Consider the following 22880-nt stretch of genomic DNA (forward strand, 5'->3'; position numbering starts at 1 on the left):
ACAGGTTGGGAAAGCTTATTTTGAAAAGAAGGTTAAGTCATCCAAAAGGCAGAAGTCTTCATGAAAAAAAATATGGTCAGTCTGAAATCCTCCAGATAATTGCTCTAAGAGAAAGATAAAAAACAATCCTGACTTTGGGCCACTTTTACTTTTCATAGGTGGACTTTCTCCACAGTAAATATGAAAATGACAACTAGTGTAGACAGTTTGATTAGATAACCCCCCAGAAAGTCTTCAAATGCATAAAGTCCAGAAAAGAACATTGCAGTCATTCTTGATAATCACATAAGTGAAATTATTATCCTTCCTGAGTCTCAGATAGTTATATAAAAGACTCCCCGGACTCACTCTGCACCCAGGAATCCTATAGAACAGAAAGTTCAGTAGTGACTCTGAAAAAACTTGCACTCAAATTCTAAGTAAGAGCAAAGGAAGCAAGTAATTAGTACACGGTGGTAAAAGCCAGGCTTCCTTCAGAGTCATTCAGCAACTATATCACCTATAAAAACACAATAAATAATTGCAGATAGTATTTAATTGACATGGAGTAACTGTGCCTCCTCAACTTTAGGAGCCTCTTGAAATCCACCATTTCTGAGAGTCAGAACCAATTTGTGATTTTCTACAATAAGTGCTCCAAAGAGATAGTTTTTCTCTTAAAGGAAAGTTTTAACAGACTTATTAGAAAACACCAAAGAGCTTCTGAGAGAAGCGATGTTGAAAGTAAGTGAATCATAGGTGTGCTGAACGCATTCAATTTCTTTACAATATCCTTCCTCTAGGTACTTTTCTATTCTCTGTCAAACACTTCATCTGAGTCCAGAACCCCAAAGCCATGTTCTCTTCCCTGTCTATCACCCACATGTCCCCTCAGGATGTCCATGTTTAGCCTTTAGATGGAGAGGTGCCCCTCTAAACTCCCCATCTGGTTAGTCCCCATTCCTTAAGGACTTGTGCAGTGGCATCTGCAATATAAGCCTCTATGACTAACTACATCCTGCTGATTAGATACTGCTCATCTTCATGTTCTCAAAAGCATGCTAGTGATGCTTTACCTACAAACATGTTTCTTACCAAGAGAATCTCAAGCACTGCGGAGGATAACAGGGGTATTTGGGGAAAGGCAGGATCTTGTATCAATCTCAAATTACAGTTGCTCCTAGGTGTCTGTGGGAGGCTAGCTCCAGAGTCCCCCGTGAATACCTACATCCTGAGCTGTTCATGTCCTGTATGGCACAGTATCTGCACATAACATAGGCAATCATCCCACGCACTGCAAGGTATCTCAAGGTTGTTCATAAAACCTAAGTAAATGGAAAATATAAGTAAATAGTTGTTACACTGTTCTGTTTAGGGAATACTGATGAGAACCTAAAGAAGTATGCAATTTTAAAAAATATTTTTTCTTTCTTTTTCTTTTCTTCTGAATCTATGGATATGAAACCTGAAGACATGGACAGCCAACTGCATATCATTTTGGGTCATAACTGAAATATATGTAAGGACTATACAGGTTCCACAAATAAGTTAGGGTGTGCAGGTAAAGAAGAATGGGTTAAACTAGAAAACTAGCATGATGTTAAGCATTGCAGCTTCTACTCCATTCCAACTGATCATTATCATACAGAATTAAGGAAAATCTGTTAAAAGAGATAACTCTTTAAAGAAAAAATGAAACTAGCAAGTTAGACTCCTAAGAGACTCTCTCAGTTATTAATAGTATATTTTTAAAAATTTAACCATGTGAAATTGATCAAAACATATTTGGAACTTATTCTCACCAGTGTGCACCATTTTTTAAAGGATGCCAACAGGAAAAGCATTTCTGGAAAGAGATTGAGGACCTGAATATTGCATGGAAGAAGAGGGCATCAAGAACGGGCTCCTGAACCCCACAGCCAGGGAGACAGAGTGTATGTGTCAGCACAGTGCTACTCAGGAACAGAGCCATTGGCAATATTTATGAATTTAAAAGATCTCTAAACAATTCAAAAGTAAATGCTTAACTATGAATTAAAACTTTTAAAATAAATAATAAATAAGTAGATTAAGATTATTTTCATTTGAAAGTCAAATAAATTTTATGCAAATGGTCCCCTCATGTAATTTTCTGCATGATATGGAACTAACAAAAAATTAATAAACGGTTTTTGTTTTGTTTTGGCCTTGCTGGCTGTTTGTGTTTTGCACCACAAATGGAGACCACAGAACAGACCAAATTTTCCATTTTCTGGTATTTGCCTGGCACACAGAGGCATACAGTGATGGTGTCCTTGGCACAGTATTTCTTTTTATGTAAATTTTTCATTCATTATCTAATTAAAGTTTACATTTTTAATCTAGTTTCAATACTAATATCAAGGAAGCAATAGATGGAAAGGTTAAGGTAAAACAAAAAGGTCAAAATACAGAGATCGTCAGGAACTGTGTGAACACATTATCCAAAATTAGGCAAGAAAATGAATTATTTAATGTCATTGTCTATTAACCTAACAGTTAAAATAGGACCAAAATATACATAAAAATGAAATAAAACAATTAGGTAGCACTTTAAATGTTTCATTATTATTAATTCACTTAGTATTCATTGTAACTGTGCTGGTCATAATGAATTCATCTGATATTAATGGGAATGTTCAGTAGCAATTTCATTGTAATGCAGTTTTAATTCATGTGCCATTAAAACAAAGTGATTCCAAAATTTGTATTTATTTTTGAATACTGTATATTACCATTAATTTTTAGAAAACATTATGACACTGATTATATTTCTTTATATCAGGGCAAATACCCAGGTTTAGGATGAGTTGTAATGTCTTCCTTGAGCTATACCACTAATGTTAAAGTTAGTAGAGGTTTGTGTCGTAAAAATACTCCATATTTGAAAACTACAGAGGCAACTGGCCACTGTGAAATTTATCATATGTCAATATTTACTAATATTTAATAGTTCCCTCTCAATAAACTTTTTCAACAAATCACCATTAATAAGGCAATAGCAAAGAGGTTTTGGACTTTGCATCCTCTGCTTTTGTGGAAAACAGAAGTAAATTAGATATGTTGGGCATTTCATTGGAACAAATAAAGAGTTATTTTATTTTTTATTTTTCATATTTTGGCAGTGCTGGGGGTTGAACCCAGGGCCTTTGCATGGAACTACACACCCAGGCCTGTTTTTGTTTTTTTTTTATTTTGAGACAGGTTCTCCCTAAAATGCTAAGTTTTCCAGGTAGGATTCAAACTTGTCATTTTTCTGTCTCAGTCCCCCAGAGGGCACAAATAGAGATTTTAAACATTTCAAAAAAAATCATGCCCCATATTTTACACTAAAAATTTAATTCTCTCTAGTCAATGAATAGCATTAGTTTATTTGTGATGCATACTAATACCCTAAAAAGAATTTTTCTGTAGATTTTCAACCATAATGTTTTAAATAAGAACGTCAAACTGGCAGCAGAAAGATGTTCAGTGTCAACTTTACTGCTGCTTCCTCTGGGGACAACCCATAAACAATTTTGCCAAAGTGCATGAAAAATAATGACAACAAAAAAACAACCAAATTCCACAGCCTAATTAACCAGCCCACTTAAAGAGCACTGGGCCCTGTAGGCAGTTATTCAGCAAGGCACCCGGAAGCAGCTGACCTCAAACTTTCTGCTGTGAAATTCTGTGCTTTAATACATAGTTCACAGGCAAGGTAGCCTACAGACATGTGTCTGTATAATCTTTTATTTTATTCATTAATGTGGAAATAATTAATTGGAATAGTTATTTTCGTACAGCAATAAGAGACTGTTTTCTCTCTCTGTAACCTACACTCTGAATTAAAAGTTATTCAGAAAAAGCTTTTATACATTTAATTAACATTGCTAATGTCTTCTTTAAAATAAATCATAAAAGTAAACTAATAAAAATATCATGAAAATGTAAATTAATTCATTAAGATTATACAGGTCATAATATTTTTAAAAAGATTTATCCTACTGACTTTTTATTTTTCTCTTGCCACTGGGGGATATAATGTTTCACCATGTTTCACAGACTGGCCTTGAATTCTTGGGCTGAAGCAGTCCTCCTCTTCAGTGTGGTCTACAGGTATGTTCCACCAAGCCCAGTTTAACTTATAGTCAGAAACAGCTGCAACACTGCAGAAAATGTAAGAAAGAGAGGCTTTAAGACATTGAAAATGTTTAAATTTTTTTATTAGTACAACTGTTTTCAGAGAAGTCCAGTCTTTGCTTTCACCTTGGATGTTGTCTCTTGGGTTCCATCATAGACACTTCAGCTGCCTGATACAGACTTATATGGAACGCCACAGTTGAGCTCCAGGCCTGTAACTGGATCCTTCAGATTCACAGTGAGTAAAACAACCTTTTCCACTCTTCCATACCTGACTCTGGGAAGCCATTGTGTGCCAATATTGTAATTTCTTACATATTTGTGTATCTTGCATTAAATATGTTTCTCTAGTAAGCGCTGAATGTTATAGAATTTGGTGCCAGAAATGTGGGATCATTTCTGTAACTATACCTGACTATGTGGTTCAGAAGCTTTTGGAACTGGCTTGTGGGAAGTGTTTGGAAAGGTTTGAAGATGTTGTCTGAAGAAGGAGCCCTGGAATGCATTAAGATGAACTTGATGGGAAATTCTGGGGAGAGTTCAGAAGACCAGAATGCTGAAAGAAATGCTGCCAGTAAAGACCAGGCTCAGGAGGTTTCTGCTGGGAAGAAGGACTGCATTGGCTGACAGTGTGTGTTATGCCTTGGCAAAAAGTTTATCTGCATTTTTCTTATGTCCAAAGACTTTACCTGAGACTAAGATTAATATAAGTGGACTAATTAATCTTGCAGAAGGAATTTCAAGGCAGTCTAATGTTGAGGCTATGGCATGGCCACTGTTGGGGACTTTTAATCAGATTTCTGTTGAGAATCACGAATAAAGAGCCCAGCAGAATGATTTAAAACATTTTGAGTTTGGCCAGAAATGAAGCTCCAGTAAAGTTGCAGCCTCCAAAGATGGAACAGAGGAGAAATTGGTAGCTGAAAAGACTAGCAAGAAAAAGCCATGTATTTCAGAAGAGGACAATAGAAAAGATGGCCAGAGAATAGCACAAGAAGCAGCAGGATTAGACCCTTTGCAGCCTCAAATTGCAAAAGTGAAAGTCTGCTTTGAGAAGAGAGCCCAGAGCACCATATTCCAGAATGGTGGCAGCCTGGGGAAGTTGTTCCTTGGGATTTGGTTTATAAACACTCAACCCCGACAGTGTGAAGAGAAGGAAGCCTAGCTACTACTCCAGCTGGTGGCAGACCTTGGCATCATCCTCATGGTACTGTTTTTAGGCGCATGCAGCATGCAAAAATTCTGAGGTCAGGAAGGCTTCCATCCTGATTTCAGAAGAAGGCCTGGGAGGCCAGGCAGTGTGCCTCTGAGAAGGTCAAGTGTGAAGCTGTAAATGTGAAGCCAAAGGTGCATAGGAGACCCCAGAAATTTGGAGAAACCAGGAACATGGATCATCTGAGGAAAACTACAAGGAAGGATCAGAGCTGGACCAAGAGAGAAGCCATGGGAGCTGCAACCACCAGCAATGCTATAGGGGCAAAGGCACCTAAGCTCTTTGGAGTTCACAGTTGGCCACAGATTGCCTCAGATACTAGAGATGGAACTACAGGACTTCATGTTTGCCCTGCTGGATTTTGAACTTGCTTTGTTCCCATTCCTTTGTATTCAGTCCCTTACTTGTACCTTTTGGAATGGTAATGTTTATCTTGGGTCATTGTATGTTGGGAGTCTAACTTTCTTTTCATTTGTACGGGAGCTTGCAGCTAAGAGTTTGGCTTAAATCTCAGAAGAGACTTTGGACTTGGACTTTTCACCAATGCAGAAACTATTAAGACTTTGGAAACTCTTAGAGATGGACTAAATGCCTTTTACATAAAGGGATGTATATGAGTCTTCAGGGAACCAGGGGTAGAATGTTATGGCTGTGTCTAGATGTCCCACTAAAGGCTCATGCAATCATAGGTGGAGCCTTTTGGAGGTGGCTGGATCTAGAGTGTATGATGCTGGGTTCAAGGATGTGATGCTGGGATTGATTCATTATACCATGCTAGGATTAAGGCTGCCCCATCCCGGATGACCCTTATACTGTATAAGATATAAGAGAGAGAAAGAGGGCTTCTGCTTGTCCTTTGCTGCTGCTGCTGCTGCTGCTACTTGTCTTCTTCTGCCTCCTGCCTGCTCTGAGGTGTCCATCTGCCATGCCACCCTGCCTGCAATCAGCCAACTATTTGCTGAAACCTCTACAAACTGTGAGCTACAATAATTTTTTCTTCCTTTAACTTTGGGTGTTGGGCATTTGTTCTCAGAAACAAAAAAAGGAACCAAGATAGCAGTATATAATGATAGCATTCCTCATGAGGAGTTGATACATGAAAAAAATTTTTAAAAACACTGAATGCCAAAGAATCACAGTAGTTATCTCTGGAAGAAGAGAAACTAAGAGAGCCCTATGATTGTTCAACTGAGTGTGTGCAGGTAGAGTTTCTGGACCATAGCACAGGGAGGGGTAAACCAAGTAATGCTCAACTCAACAACTCAAAATATTAATTTGGCCCAGCTGCAACCACCCAGGTGAGACAAGCAGCTTGAAGCTCCGCGGCCGTCCGGGCCCCGCCCATGCCATGGTGAGGTCCGCTTAGCCGCGTGGGTTTCTCCAAGGCCCAGTCCATGTCCCCCCCAAGCTCCCCCATGCCTCTGGCCTTCTGGCTTTTCTGCTACCTGGCCCCACACTACAGAGGCACAGGGGAACATAAAGACCCTTGTCCTGAGCACCACAAGATAGAGCAGAAATTAGTAACAGAAAGAGGGCTTCTCAGGCTCCTCGATGAAAACTGAAACTCAGTGGAATAGTAAAGAGAATTTCTACAATAAAGGCACATCAGACCACTGTACTTGGTCTGCTGCTGGCTTGCTGAGACTCATTGACTCATATATGCACAGGGATTCCTACGTTGCCTACTGTGACAGTAGAGACATACCCTGAAGGAGGCCCGTAATTTTCACTATTTGCAAAAAAGAAAAAAAAGTTTTCTCTTATTTTTAATTCTTAATGTTTACTTTTTTCTACTCTTCAAAATTTACTTTTCTTTCTTTTCTTTCTGTTATCTTTTCTTTCTCTCTCTTTCACTCCTTCTCTTGCTGTCCCACATTGCTCCTCATCTCCCCATTTGTTCCTTTCTGCACTGAATTTGGATTTCTCCCTTATTGTTCTTTTCTTCTCTTTTTCCTTCTCTTGATTATCATTAGCTTTAAAGGAAAATAAATTTGGTATCTAGCCTCCCTGTTGCTCTTAGGTGATTCTATCCACATCTTTGGTCTTTAATTCTGCTTTTTCCTCTTGCCTTTAGCAACTTTTTAGAGTTTGTGTGATCTTTCTGTGTCTTCTGGCCTCACCACTAATCTTACCTGATCTTTCTACCTGTCCCTCCCTCCCCAACTCCTTTTAACTCCCCACCCCGAAGGGGAAAGATGCTATATTGAAAAGTTTATTCATTATAAACTTAGGTTGGGTTAGTCCTCAGTTTTAATTTAACTCACATAGTTAAATGTGATAGATTAAAAACTAACACAAATTGTCATTTTCTAAGCTGCACTTGATGCTATGGTATTTTTGACTATGTCATTTGGGGTAACACATTGTGATTAATCTAATTAGTTTTCATTCCTGGTATAAGGAAAATAAAATAGCCTCAGAGTCATTAGAGTCTCAAAACCCAAACACAAGCTATATCTGGAAGACACCTCTGAAAAGCAGTCATTCCACAAGGGTTTTAAACACAAGCAACAAAGATACCTACATTAAGCAATTTTGAAATATCAACCCAGGAATTAAACCAAGGACAGTACCAAAAACAAAAATGAGAAGACACTTAAGCAAGGCACAAATGCAGGCTTCCACACCACAAAAAGGAAATTCTGGGCAAAATGAGGTGCAAAAGTCTGATAAGCTACCACTTGGACACCCTGAACTGATAGCACAGGAAGTAACAAAGCAGATGCATGAAGCTCTAGAAAAAATTCAAAACAGAAATAATCTCCCAGATAAATACAGACATGGTGAGCACAGTGAAAGACATGATTAGAAGCTCTAAAGCAAAAACAGATAAGAAAATAGATGAGATCAGAAACATGCTGGAAGCCATGAATGCCCAGCATAAGAAAGAAATGGAAAACATGATCGCTGAACATAAGAAAGAAATGGAATCCATGGAACAGATTAAAACAGATTTTCAAAAGATTAAAAATTCCATTGAAAGCATGCAGAGCAGACCAAGAGAATCTGAAGACAGAATATCAGATATAGAAGACAGGATTGTGGTTAAGGACCATGAAAATAGAGATTTCTTAAGGACAGTAAGGGACCATGAGAAATTAATCCAACAGCTGCTAGATGATGCAAAGAAGAATAACATAAGACTGATAGGAGTCCACAAAAAAACAGGAGAAAGTACAATTGACATAAAAAAAAAACTGTTCACAGAAGTACTAGTAGAAAACTTCCCAGACAGAGGTAGAGAATTGGACATACAGATAAGTGAGGCATATAGAACTCCAACTAGCCATGACCAAAAAAAATCTACACCTAGACATATAATAATCAGGATCCCAGAAACCCAACAGAAAAACAAAATTCTACAGGCAGTTAGAGAAAAGAAACAAAGCACCTACACAGGAAAGCCCATCAGAATCACAGAAGATTTCTCAATACAAACCCTCAAATCAAGGAGAGCCTGGAGTGAAGTATTTCAAGCCCTAAAAGAAAATAAATTCCAACATAGACGGTTGTATCCTGCAAAATTGTCTTTCAAAATCGATGGGGAAATTAGATACTTTCACAACAAAGAATACCTGAGAAATTTTGAGAGCACCAAACCAGCACTCCAAACAATTTTAAGCAATATCCTAGAAAAAGACACTGAAGGTCACAACTCCATGAGGCCCAACAGAGGGAAGCCACCAGGCAAGGTAAGACACTAAAGTGAAAGGGGGGAAAATAAGAAATAAAAGAGACAACAAAAGTAAAACATCATGACAAGGATGAGTCAATATCTCTCAATTATAACTATCAATGTTAATGGCCTCAATTTACCAATCAAAAGAAATAGACTGACAGAATGGATTAAGAAGCAAAACCCAGCAATATGCTGTATACAAGAAACACACTTAACTCAAAAGGAAATTCATAGACTGAAAGTAAAAGGATGGAAAACAGTTCTCTATGTGACAGGAACCCAGAAAAAAGCAGGCATAGCAATCTTATTTGCAGACAAAGTAGATTTCAAACCAAAACTAATTAAGAGAGACAAAGATGGTTGCTACATACTTGTGAAAGGAACAATCCAAGAGGAAGAGATGACAATCCTAAATATATATGCACCAAATACAAATGCCCCCAACTATAAAAAACAAATATTAATGGACATGAAAAACCAAATAAGCACTAATACAATAGTGGGGGACCTCAACATCCCTCTATCACAAAGAGACAGATCACGCTGCCATCCCAAGTTCCTAGGGCAGAGAGGCTGAGCTGGTCCCAGCACCCAAAAGGAAGCTCCCCTGCTGCCATCCCAAACTCCTAGGGCAGAGAAGGTGAGTCCATCCCAGCACCCGGTAGAAAGCCCCGCCCCCCGCCATTCAAAGCTCCTAGGACAGAGAAAGTGAGCAGGTCCCAGCACCCAGAAGGAAGCTCCCCCACCACCATCTCAAGCTCCTAGGGCAGAGAAGGTGAGCCGCCCAGGGGCCAGAAGCACCCGCCCCCCTCAGAGAAATGAGAAGACACTTAAGCAAGCCTCAGAAACAGACTTCTGGATCACCTACAGTAACCCCAAAGGGAAACAAGATGAAACAGTCTGACACTCAACTACCTGGACTCCCTGAACTGGCAACAAAAGAGGATCTGGGAAAAATGAAATCAGAAATAATTACTCAGATAACACCAAAGATTTTGCTCATGGTGCAAGACAGGATTAATAAATCTAGAGACAACACAGATAAAAAAAAGAGAGGATGTGAGGAACATGATGGAATCCCAACATAGGAAACAAATGGAATCCATTAAACAGATGCAAGCAGATTTCCAGGAGATTAAAAACTCCATCAAAAGTCTGTGGAGCATAATGAACCAACGTGAGGATAGAATTTCAGATACAGAAGAAAAGATTGCAATTAGTGACCAGGAAAAGAAAAATTGCTTTAAAATTGTAAGGGAACATGAGAAATCAATCCAGCAGCTGCTAGACAATTCAAAAAAGAATAACATTAGACAGATTGGAGTCAATGAAGAAAGAGGAGAGAGTGGAGATGACATAAAAAAATCTCTTCACAGAAGTGATGGCAGAAAACTTCCCAAGGAGGGGAAAAGAACTTGATATAAAGATAAGTGAGGCATATAGGACTCCAGCTAGCCTTGATAAAAAAAATCTACACATAGGCATATAATAATTAGGATTCCAGAAATCCAACAGAAGAAGAAAATTTTACAATCAGTGAGAGAAAAGAAACAAATCACATACAAAGGAAAGCCCATCAGAATCACAGCAGACTTCTCAAGGCAAACCCTCAAGGCAAGAAGAGCTTGGAGTGATATATTACAAGCCCTAAAGGAAAACAGCCTCCAACCCAGATTGATGTACCCTGCAAAACTATCTTTCAAAATTGATGGAGAAATAAGATACTTTCGTGATAAAGAGCACCTCAGGAACTTCATGAATATCAAACTGGCACTCCAAACAATTTAGACAATACCCTAGGAAAAGACAATGAGGATCACAACCCCAGGAAACCCAGCAGAATGAATCTATTGGGCATGACGAATTAAATGCAAAGGGGGAGAATCCAACAACAACAAAAAAGTCATACAATGCTTTTAAAAATTTTAATTTCATCTCCCTAGTGAGTGTATAATTCAATCTTGTTATTATACTGATTAGAATTTTTCTGATTCTATAGTTGCACACCTTTCTTTGTGCTATACTGGCTATTTATCATCTTCTTGTGTCTACTTTTTAATTGGGTTGTCTATTAATGAGCTCTAAGAATTCTTTATATATTCTGGTCATAGACTATATGCATTGTAAATATGGTCTGTTTAAGGACTACTTTTCATTTTAATGATGTCATTTAAAGTTCTAAATTTTGATGGAATCTCATTTATCAATTTTTTTTCTTTTATACATCATGTCTTTTGTATACTAGGTAGTTCTTGCCTACCCTGAATTCATAAATATTTTCCCTTATAATTTCTTCTTAAAGTTTTATACTTTTAGGCTTTCAAATTTAGGTTCATAGATCCCTTCAAGTTATTTTCATGTGTGGAAATAAAGGGTTGAGGTTAATTTTTTATATATGGATACCAGGTGTTCTAGTGCTGTTTGCTGAAAACACTATCTCTTCCTCAGCTCTTGAATTGAGTTTATATTCTATAAAATGCTAATGTTAAATAATCTTTCAAAACTCAGTGGACCATATATGTATGGTTCTATTTCTAGATTCTCTGTTTTATTCCAATGATCTATATGTCTTTCCTTACACCAACACTGCCTTGATTACTGTAGCTTTGGAAGAAGTCTTAAAATTAGGTACTAAATGTCTTTCAACACTGTTTTTTTTTAACTTTTCTAGGTCCTTTGTACTCCTATATAACTTTTAAATTTCAATATCCAATTCTTCATTTATAGCAAGTATATGCAGACCTGAATTTTTATATATACCTTGTGTTTTCTAATCCTGCTAAATTCAAATACAAGTTCTAGGGGCTCCTAGAGATTTCTTAGTATGTTCTCTGTAGATGATCATTTCATCTACATATAAAGATTTTGCTTCTACCTTGTCAATCCTATCCTAATTGTGTCATTTTATTGCCAGACTGTTTTGGTGGAGCCTAGGTTTCAAAGTTTAATGGACAGATAAAGAGTAAGCATATCTGCCCTTGCTCAACCCTTAAGGAGAAAGCATTGTATCTTCTCCATTCATACAAGGCGGTCTCACTGAAAGTATGGAGTACATGTCTTTAATCTGTTGAGAAGGTTCTGTTCTACTTCTAGCCTCCTGATAGCTTTTACCATGAACAGCTGTAGAATTTAGTCCAATACTTTTTCTCCAACTAGTGACAGGATCATATGGCTTTTTCCTTTCCTCGGTTAAAATGATGACTTTTGGAGGTGGATCTTCTAATGCTGAACCAACACTGCCATCCCTATAACAAAACCACTTTCTACATACTGCCAGATCTGACTTCTACTAGTTTTTTTTTTAAACAAATTTCTATCTATGTTCATACTTTTTTCTTCTATTATCTTTATCCAGTTTTAGGATTAGCACAATACTGAGTTCCTAAAATGAGGGGAGAAGTGTTCCTTCTTTTTTCTGCTTTAATTGTTTGATATAATTTATCAGTTAAAATGTATATGAGCCTGCTGTTGTCATATAGGTAGGTTTTCAAGCTAGGAATGTACTTTCTTTAATAGGTGCTATTCAAATTTTATATTTCCTCCAGAGTTAGTTTCATTAATTTGTCTTCCAAGATACTTCTTAGAAATTGTCCAATTTATTTCAAAAAAGATTTTTGTAATATTCTTTCTCTATCCTTTTAAATTCTGTAAAATCTGTGGTAATGTCTCCTAGATCTTGATATTGTAATATAAAAAATGTAAAATTGATATTGTTGTTACAGGAAGAAAAGGTCTAAAGAAGCAAGGGAAGTGGGAGGGGCAGGGGAAATAAAAAAAAGGAAAAGCAAAAATATGAGAAAAGGAAAAAAAATGGAAACAAAGTCTTTGCAAATAGGGAATGGTAGAGAGGGTGAAGGGAGGGAAAGGGAAGGGGAAAAAAAGGAGCCAAGATACTCAGTTAATGGTACAAGATCCCAATGATGATAAATGTATTTTATACCTAAAATGTACCAATAAACTTAATGGGGAAAAAAACCCAAATAGACAGATCAACTAGAAAAAATTAACAATGAAATTCTAGAACTGAACCAAGCTATTGAACAAATGGACTTAATAGATGTTTACAGAGTGTTCCACACAACAAAATCAGAATACACATTCTTTTCAGCTGCACATGGGTCATTCTCCAGAATAGACCACATGCTAGCTCATAGGAAATATCTAAGTAAATGTAAAAGAACTGAAGTTATGCCCTGTATATTATCAGACCATAGTGCAATAAAATTGGAGATCAATAACATAAGAAACTTCAAAAGCCCCACAAACACATGGAAATTGAATAACAATCTCCTGAACAACCAATGGGTCACAGAGGAAATTAAAGAAGAAATTAGACAGTTTCTACAAGTAAATGATAACACCAGTACAAGATATAGGATTCTCTGGGACATGATGAAAGCAGTTCTATGAGGGAAATTCATAGCGGTGAATGCCCATATTAGGACAACAGGGAGAACTCAGTTAAATAACCTAATGCTAAATCTCAAGCTCCTAGAAAAAGAAGAGCATAACAAACCAAAAACTCATACAAGACAGGAAATTATAAAGATCTGAGCAGAAATCAATGCAGTGGAGGCTAAGAGAATGATACAAAAAAAATCAATGAATCAAAGAGTTGGTTTTTTGAAAGAATAAATAAAATCAATATACCTTTAGCCAACCTTATCAAAAACAAGAAAGAAAAGTCTCAATCCATGCAATTAAGAACAAAAAAGGTGAAGCCACAACAGATTCAGCAGAAATCCAGAGGATCATCAATACCTACTTTGAGAACTTGTGCTCTAATAAAATGGAAAACATAGAAGAAAGATTCCTAGATACATACAAATTGCCAAAATTAAATGAAGAATATATAGAAATTCTAAACACCCCAATAACAGTGAGTGAAATTGAAAAGGTAATAAAAAACTTACCAACAAAGAAAAGCCCAGGTCCTGATGGCTTCACTGCTGAATTCTACAAGACATGTAGAGAAGAACTACTGCCATTACTCTTTAAACTCATCAAGGAAATTGAAAGGGAAGCAAGGCTTCCAAATTAATTCCTGGAAGCAAGTGTTACTTTGATGCCCAAACCAGGGAAAGACTCAACCCAAAGAGAGAACTACAAACAAATCTCCCTAATGAACATAGATGCAAAAAATCCTCAACAAGATACTGGCAAACAGAATGCAGAGTGTCATCAAGAAGATCATATACCCTGACCAAGTCGGATTTATCCCAGGGATGCAAGGATGGTTCAACATCCATAAATCAATAAATGTAACACTATATAAACAGAGTCAAGGACAAAAACCATATGATCATCTCAATAGATGCAGAAAATGCATTTGACAAAATCCAACACCCATTCATGATAAAAATGCTACAGAAAATTGGAATAGAAGGTCTTTATCTCAACCTGATTAAGGCTATCTATGAAAAACCAACAGCCAAAATCATACTAAATGGTCAAAAACTGAAAACTTTCATGCTAAAATCAAGAACAAGACAAGAATATCCATGATCACCATTCCTGGTCAATATTGTTCTGGAAACATTAGCCATAACAATTAGAAAAGAGAAAGAAATAAAAGGAATAAAGATAGGAAAGGAAGAAGTGAAACTGTCATTATTTGCTGATGATATGATACTTTACATAGAAGACCCAAGAAACTCAGTCAAAAGTCTTCTAAACCTAATTGACAGATTCAGTGGAGTAGCTAGATAAAAGTTCAACACTCAAAAAACAATAGCCTTCTTTTATGCAAATAGCAGACCCATTGAGAGAGAAATTTGGGAAATAATTCCTTTTACAATAGCATCTAAAAAAATGAAATATCTAGGAATCAACCTAAAAAGCAAAAGACCTCTACACTGAAAACTACAGCACTCTGAAGAAGGAGATTGAAGAGGATATAAGAAAATGGAAAGATATCCCTTGTTCCTGGGTAGGAAGAACCAATATAATGAAAATTGCCATGCTTCCAAAACTACTTTATAGATTTAATGCAATGCTAATTGAAATTCCAACAATATACTTCACAGAACTAGAGAAAACAGTCCAAAAATTCCTTTGGAAGGGAAGAAACCTAGAATAGCAAAAGCAATTCTAGGCAACAGAGACATGGCTGGGGGTATCACAATCCCCAACTTGAAACTATACTACAAAGCTACTGTGATAAAAACTGCATGGTACTGGCAATGAAACAGACCCCAAGATCAGTGGAATAGATTAGAAGATGCAGAAACAACTCCAGACATACTCAGCCACTTCATCTTGGACAAAGGAGCCAACCACCCTCATTGGAGGAAAGATAGCCTATTTATTAAATGGTGTTGGAAAAACTGGATTTCAACCTGCCAAAGATTAAAACTAGACCCATACCTATCACCATGCACTAAACTAAGATCAAAGTGGATTAAAATTCTAAATATTAAGACAAACATTAAACTTGCTGGAAGATGAGTTAGGTAGAACTCTTGATGACATTGGCATAGGAAAAGACTTTATGAACAAATCTTCAGTAGCAGGAGAGCTAGCACAAAGAATGAACAACTGGGATCTCATCATATTTAAAAGCTTCTGCACTGCAAGAGAAACTACCAAGAGAGCTAAGAGACAACCTGCAATATGGGAAGAAATTTTTAGCAGCTGTACCTCAGACAAAGGTCTATTGTCGAGAATATATAAAGAAGGGTAAAAAAATCAGACCTCCCAAATTGAAAGACACAATTCAAAAATGGGCATCCAAAATGAACAGACATTTCTCAAAGAAGTAAAAACAGCAAATAAATATATGAAAAAATGTTCAATATCACTGGTCATTCAAGAGATGCAGATGAAAACAACACTGAGATTCTACCTCACCCCACAAAGAATGGCTTCTATCAAGAAATCAACCAATAACAAATGCTGGTGGGGGTGTGGGGAGAAAGGAACCCTTCTCCATTGTTGGTGTGAATGTAGACTGGTGCAACCACTGTAGAAAACAGTATGGAGATACCCCAAAGAACTAGGGCTAGAGGTCCCATTTGACCCAGCTATTCCCCTACTGGGAATCTTCCCCCAAAATTAAAAGAATCATACCACAGTGATATATGTGCATCTATGTTTATAGCAGCACAGTTTGTAATAGCTAAAGCTTGGAAACAGCCCAAGTGCCCATCGACTGGAAACCGGATAAAGATGTGATTTTTTTATAAAATGGAGTACTACTCAGCCATAAAGTAGGAGAAACTAGAGACATTTATAGCTAAGTGGATGCATATTGAGGCCATACTCTTAAGTGGAATAAATAGGACACACGTGTAAATACCGAATAGTTTCTCTAGTGTGAGAAACTGAAAGTGTAAATAAGGATGAAAATGATGCCAAGGGTTCAGGGGTGGTGGGAGGGGAAGGAGAAAGGGAAGAAGGGATAGGAAAAATTATGAGAAAGAAAAAAAGATGGGATCAAAGTCTGTGTAAATAGGGAAGGGTGGAGGAGATGAAGGGTGCACAGGTAATGGGAGAAAAAGTAAGAACTAAGATACATCATGTTCAGCTACAAACACCCAATGACAAATTTAAATGTATTTTATACCTAAAATGTACCAATAAATATATAAATAAATTTTTAGAAAATATTAATTTTGAGTTCATAGAGGTGACAGTATTCAGAGTTCATAGAGCAAAGTAGAAGAGCAGAGACAACAGAAGAGAGAGAAAGAGAAAGAGAAAAAGAGAGAGAAATCTACCTACATCAGGTCACTGAGACTTCACTTGGTACTAATAACTGCATATGTGTGAGAAACCACTCAAGACTGGGGAAAAAAACTGCATAGTAGTAATAAGAGGGAAAAAACTTTCTACCACAGAGGACTGAGAATAGGTATCACTCATATCACCATAGTAGAAAAGTCTTGACAGACAACCAGGACAATGATTTCTGAGAGCAAGTAAATAAATCATTGACAAGCATCAGGCAGAGTACTCAGAAAGTTAGGTTATGTCTCATGGATGGGATAAATTTTGTCCTAAACTGAAGATTCATGCTATTTCCAAGAAATTAAAATACTGCAAACAAATACATTCAATAACATTTGTAGGGATAAAAAAGCAGTTCAGAAGGTAGAATTCATAATACATAGAATCTAATAAAATTTATTAGGCAAGAAAAAATAGTGGAAAATTATTGTATACAATGAGTAGAAAATCCATAAATAGAAATTGACCAAGAAATGAAAAAGATGATAAAATTAGTGAACAAACCCATTAAAACAGATATTAAAATTAAATTTCATATGTTTATGTGGATAGAAGAGTGATTGAGTAGTCAAGCAGATATATGGAAATCAAAGATTTGCAACCAATATTCTATAAAGGAGTGTCTCAATGGTCAATATAAAAATTCAATGAATGATATTAACAGTAAATTAGACTCTACAAAAGAAAAAAGTAGTGAGCTTGAAGAAACCATATAAACTATTCAAAATCAAACACACAACAACACACTAAAAAAATTAACTCTGAAAAAAATATAAATAATTAAAATATAAGTAACTTTATTTACATACACATGTGATTGGACTCCAAAAGGAAAAGAAAAAGGAGAGAAAAAACAAACAACAAAAACAGTTTGAAGAATTGTGCAAATAGAGGACTATTATAAATGCATAAAAACCCACAAAGGGTTATGATAATCAAATTTATTTAAATTAATGATAAATAATAATTCTTATAATTAGAGAAGATAGATTTTTTGTCAGCAAAAAATATGAGCTAGGAAAGTGGAGAAATATCTTTGAAGCACTGAAGTAAAACAATGAAATGAAACTGGAATCAGAAATCTATACTTACTAGAAGTATCTTCCAGTAATAAAGCAAAATAGTTAACTAAATATATTAAATAACATCCAAAAACATTTCAAGATATAAAATTTAAAGACAGAATTTTAGTAGATGGAAAATTACACTAGACTGAAGTGAACTAGAACTAACATAAAGTCATAAAGAGCATGAATGGTGTGTATGTAAATAAGTTTAAAAACATTTAATTTCATTTTTTAAGTCTTTGAAAGATAACACACTCCTCAAAGTGACAGCATTAAGGATGTTTATGGTAAGTGGATACCCACTATTGTCAGGATCTTATAAATAAAGTAGTATGGTATTACCTAAAGCAATAAAGTGATAAACTAAGAATGAGTAGCCTAAATAACACACCATAAGAAGCACTACAAGTTATATGAATTAAGTTAATGAAGGATATAAACTGGAAACATAAAAAATAGTTGCAGAGAATGGTATAAAAGAGGAAAAGATAATAATGCAATTTGAAGGCTGCAGCTGATGCTGTAAATGGTAAGGGAATGAAGGCTGCCCTTCTGAGATAAAAACATGGCAAAGATACGTACTTTCACCACTTATATTGAACATTCAGATCTTTACAAATCTCTTCCCCATTTTCTATTTCTGAAAATATTAAATGTTAAGCACCAATGATGGAAAAATTTGTGCTAGCTAATCTAAAATCATTTTGCTAGGCTAAAATGAATGCCAACTATTACTATTGCTGTATGCTTTTGAATGCAAACAATTGAGGCAATAATCTTCTTCCTGATCCCCTAAATCAAGTTCAAGACTTACCACAAAGAAGGTTCTTTGGAGAAAATGGAGGTTGCAGTAGACACAACTGCTGTGACTCTCAACAATTTTCATCATTAGTAGGATGCTCACATAAAGAAGTACCCTTCTGTTTCTCCATTTTTTACTGCTTCCAGTTATATTGTTGTAGATGATGGTAGAAACATCTTCCTGACTTAACACAGCCAAAACAAGACAATTAATTCCAACCTTCCTCAACTGACCTTGGATTCCCTCCTCAGAAACAGTACCACTATCCACCCAGTAAGTTACTACTAATCACCCAGTTAGCTGCCTAAGACCCAAACCCGGAAGTTACTTCTCATTCTTCTTATTTACTTGATATCTGATATGTTACACGGGAGTATGCACCATCTCCTCTCCCAGACAAATTAATTTGGAATTTAATCAGTTCTTCCCATTGCGAGTATAATCCTAGACCTAGTGTCTTACCCAGATTACTTCACTATCCTTTTCTCGGGTTCCCTGGAAATGCAGGCTTAGTCAACAATAACCCATTCTGTCAGTAAGTTGCATTGATTTTAAATCACAGATGGGATCATATCAGACACTTGTCTAAAACCATCAGTGTTTCCCATCTCTACCAGAATAAACTTTAAATTCCTTTCCATGCACGACAAGACCACATATGCTTTACACTCTTTTCTGCCTTTCAAAATTCACATCTCTCTTTTTCTCCTCCATCACCCATCCACATAGACATTCTTTCTATTTTATTAATGTACATGCTCTTTCACATCTCATAGCCTGTGGTTTTCATCTCTCTCCTTGGAAAGTGTTTCTCCTGGTCTTCAGGTGATGCCTTCCTCCTCTTCCCTAAGGACCTCTTCCATGAGTTATTTCCTAAAGCAGTATCTCTTTAGTCCAACTGCTTTTCTCTATTACATTATCATTTCCTCACACCATTTATATCTCTCCTTTTTTTTTGTACCGGGTATTGAACTCAGGACCTTGCACTTACAAGGCAGGTGGCAGAACCACTGAGCTAAATCCCTGATCCCTAGCTCTGTCTTGAATACTACTGAAGAGCAATGATCCCAGTTTCTTTTCTCCAACAACTAGAACACTGAGTACTGATTGGTAAACCCTTAATAAAATGTGTTTACTGAGTGACTTAGTAACTCTGGGAAGTGTGCAAACTGTATGAGATGGAAAGGAACCTATGTTCTCAGGAAACAACAGGAAGAGGGAAGAAAAAGAAATTTTAAGTCATCGAGATTTTTATTATGAATGAATAATGTAAGAAACTTATAAAGTTATTGAAAAGCACAAGACTTGTTCTTTAATGGCTGCCCTCTCCCTTCTTGATAGACTGTAAGTCCATACTTGTGAATAATTATTCTCTGTGTGAGGATGAATTGTATGGATGACTATTGATCATTATTGTATTCTCTCAACTTGGATTAGAATATATTAGCTAAAACATGAGCTGTTTTGAGTCTCGTACTGATGGCGTTTTGTCCTTTGACTCCATACAATATTCTTTGATGGATTAACCTATATTAGGTCAATGTTCTTCCAGGTTATTGATCTTCACTCAGGACCTGCACCTTAATACCACTTTGAGAGCAAGGGTCAGAAAGAAAGTTCTCCAGGAAAATAAAATAAAATAGATTTGTATCTTCCATTTTCCTTCTTTTTAAAAAATGTATTTTAGTGACTTCATATCTTATGCACACAGATGGGTCATTCATTAAATGAAGCTGTCACTTTATGACTTGAAAATTAAAGAAGCCCAAAGCATGATTTATGTAAGATATCCTTGTGTTCAATTTACAAATATAACAAAGTACAATGATATAAATGGGAATTTGGCAATACACTTTGGCAACCAGTAAAATAAGATCATAAATGGGTTAGAAAATGACAAAAACTCTAATTAAAGACATCTAATTAAAGAAATCTCATATATGCCCATAGGTATGCAATATCTGGGTAATTAAGAAAAAATTCTAAATAATTGCATTGTGCCTTCTCTTGGAGGAATAGCATTTCAAAGGGATGGATGATCCACCTGGAGCCGCATTTTCCAATGTGCAAATATTGATAGGTATGATTAGGGCAAAGAGTTCAAAGCCCAAAATCAACTGCATCTAATTTACTGTAGAACAGTTTCTAAACTTCAGCGCTCCACTAAAAGGCCACCCCTACAAAGAAGACCTCTCTGAGGACACTGTAAATTAGACTCTTCCTGTACTCCGTGTGCTCTGTTTTATTCCTTGTTGCTCTCATCTCCACCTCTTATGAAATCTTGTATGTCTCTGGCTCTCTATTGTCTCACCCACTAAAATACAAATTGCTTTTGCATACGGCACTGCAATATTGATGCCAAATGCAGGCTGTAAAGAGTTAACTGCTCAGTTGGCTTGTTCTGGGAAGTGAGTCTGGGAAAGCCTAAGTAACTTGGACACAAATTCGGTTCCCATAATTAAAGCCTTAGAAGGACAAAGACTCAATTATAACCATATATTTTGTCTATTCTGTTCCTAATTTGAGAATGCTTTGTCTTGTCCTTTACAAGCCTTGCTTGCATTAGATTCCATAGTAACTGCACAACTGCATATCCTCACATGTAGTTCCCCTTTAGCATGTATTTTGTCTTGACCCCAATTGATTACCAATAAAAATCAGTGGCTTGGGGGTGACTGGCACCTTTGTTGCTTGCACCAGCATCATTTATCCTGGCTCCCCAATTTCTCTGTCTTTGTAGTTCTGTCTTTTAGGGTTTTTTTCTCAGCCTTGTGCCATAGCACCGAATGGGAGGTCAAAACCTAACATAGAGGTCTCTGATACTTTTGGACAATGATTCTCATTTATTTGCAACTCTCTCTTATCAAGAATTATATCCAAAGACTAGTAGATCTTAAACATCTATACTTATTAAGCAGATAATTAAATTAATTTTATATGCTGAATGCAAATATTTACTGCTATAAAGATCAAAATACACATTTGATCTCCAACATGTGATTATGATTCCAGTGTAACAAAGTAGGAGTGACCTTAAAAGTTAAACAGCTCTATTCTCTCAGAAATATTAGAAAAAATTCTTCAAGTTGAATCACTTTTAAATCTAAATTGACTTTTATGGTAGAAGTCTTCTGACATAAAGTTTAAATGGTTATTAAAGGTATTAAATAAATCACTTAGCAAAATGTTTTGTAATTAGTTTACAAAATATTTTGTTTTGGGGAGTCCCACATCAAATTACACATTTGGATGGTGTGGTGGTTAAATTCAACTGTGTGAACTTGATCGGTTCAGTGGCCACAGAGGAGATTAACAAAGCACACTTCTGTGTGACTCACGAAGGCACGACCTTGGTGTCTTTATGGCTCCTTAGCCCTTCCTCTCTGGCACTTTCTCCTAATCTGCTTCCTGGCCCCTATGAACCCAGAAGCCTGGCTTCACCACACCTTTTTGCCATGATGTTTCTGCCTTGCTGGAGCCAGTCAACCATGGATTGATTCCTCTGAAACAATGAGCCAAATTAAACCTCTCCTCCTTTTACTTGTGGCTTTGGGTATTTTATCTTAGTGACAGTAAAGTTGAATAATACAGATAGATCTACCCATTATGTTTCTTTGTCCCATTTCCATGTGAAAGTGGGCTTACTTTCCTCAGACAAATATCCTAATCTAGTAATTGTCAGTCAGATAGGGTCCACTTTCCTATACCTTCTTTTCAAATAAGCCTTTACTTCTGTTTAGAAAAGGGAGAAATCCTCTCCCTTATCTTAATCTTACTGTGACAAAATAAAAATATAGTCACAATAGTATATTAAAATGCTACCGATCACGTGTACTTATTATGTAAACACATGTTCTTAATGCTTGAATTTACATAAAGAATGCAACCCATATTGAATCCAATTCATACAAGTATGAAATAATCATGGATCTATGCATGAAATAAATGAAAACAATAGCATTTTCTATTTCTTAAGAATAATATATATCTAAAAAATTAAAAATTTTATTCATAACATTAAAGTATTTTAAATGTAAATGTTTTGATTAATTATTTGGTAACAAAAAAGGTCATATAACTCAATCTGGATGTAAATTAATCTCTGGAGTCTTATGATGGAGTACAATTTAGAAAAGTATAATATGGAATGTGTACCTTTACCCAGAGAAGTATGATAAAGTGATCAATAATGCTTCCATGCATAAGATACATATTATTTAAAGTAACATTGTGTTGGAAGAGTGAAAAGAAAATCTAAGTTCTAGGAGAAAG

The sequence above is a fragment of the Heterocephalus glaber genome, unplaced genomic scaffold (genome assembly GCF_053883595.1).
Source record: "Heterocephalus glaber isolate CG9 unplaced genomic scaffold, H.glaber_assembly_v1.0 deba00001465, whole genome shotgun sequence".
NCBI classification, from domain to species: Eukaryota; Metazoa; Chordata; class Mammalia; order Rodentia; family Bathyergidae; genus Heterocephalus; species Heterocephalus glaber.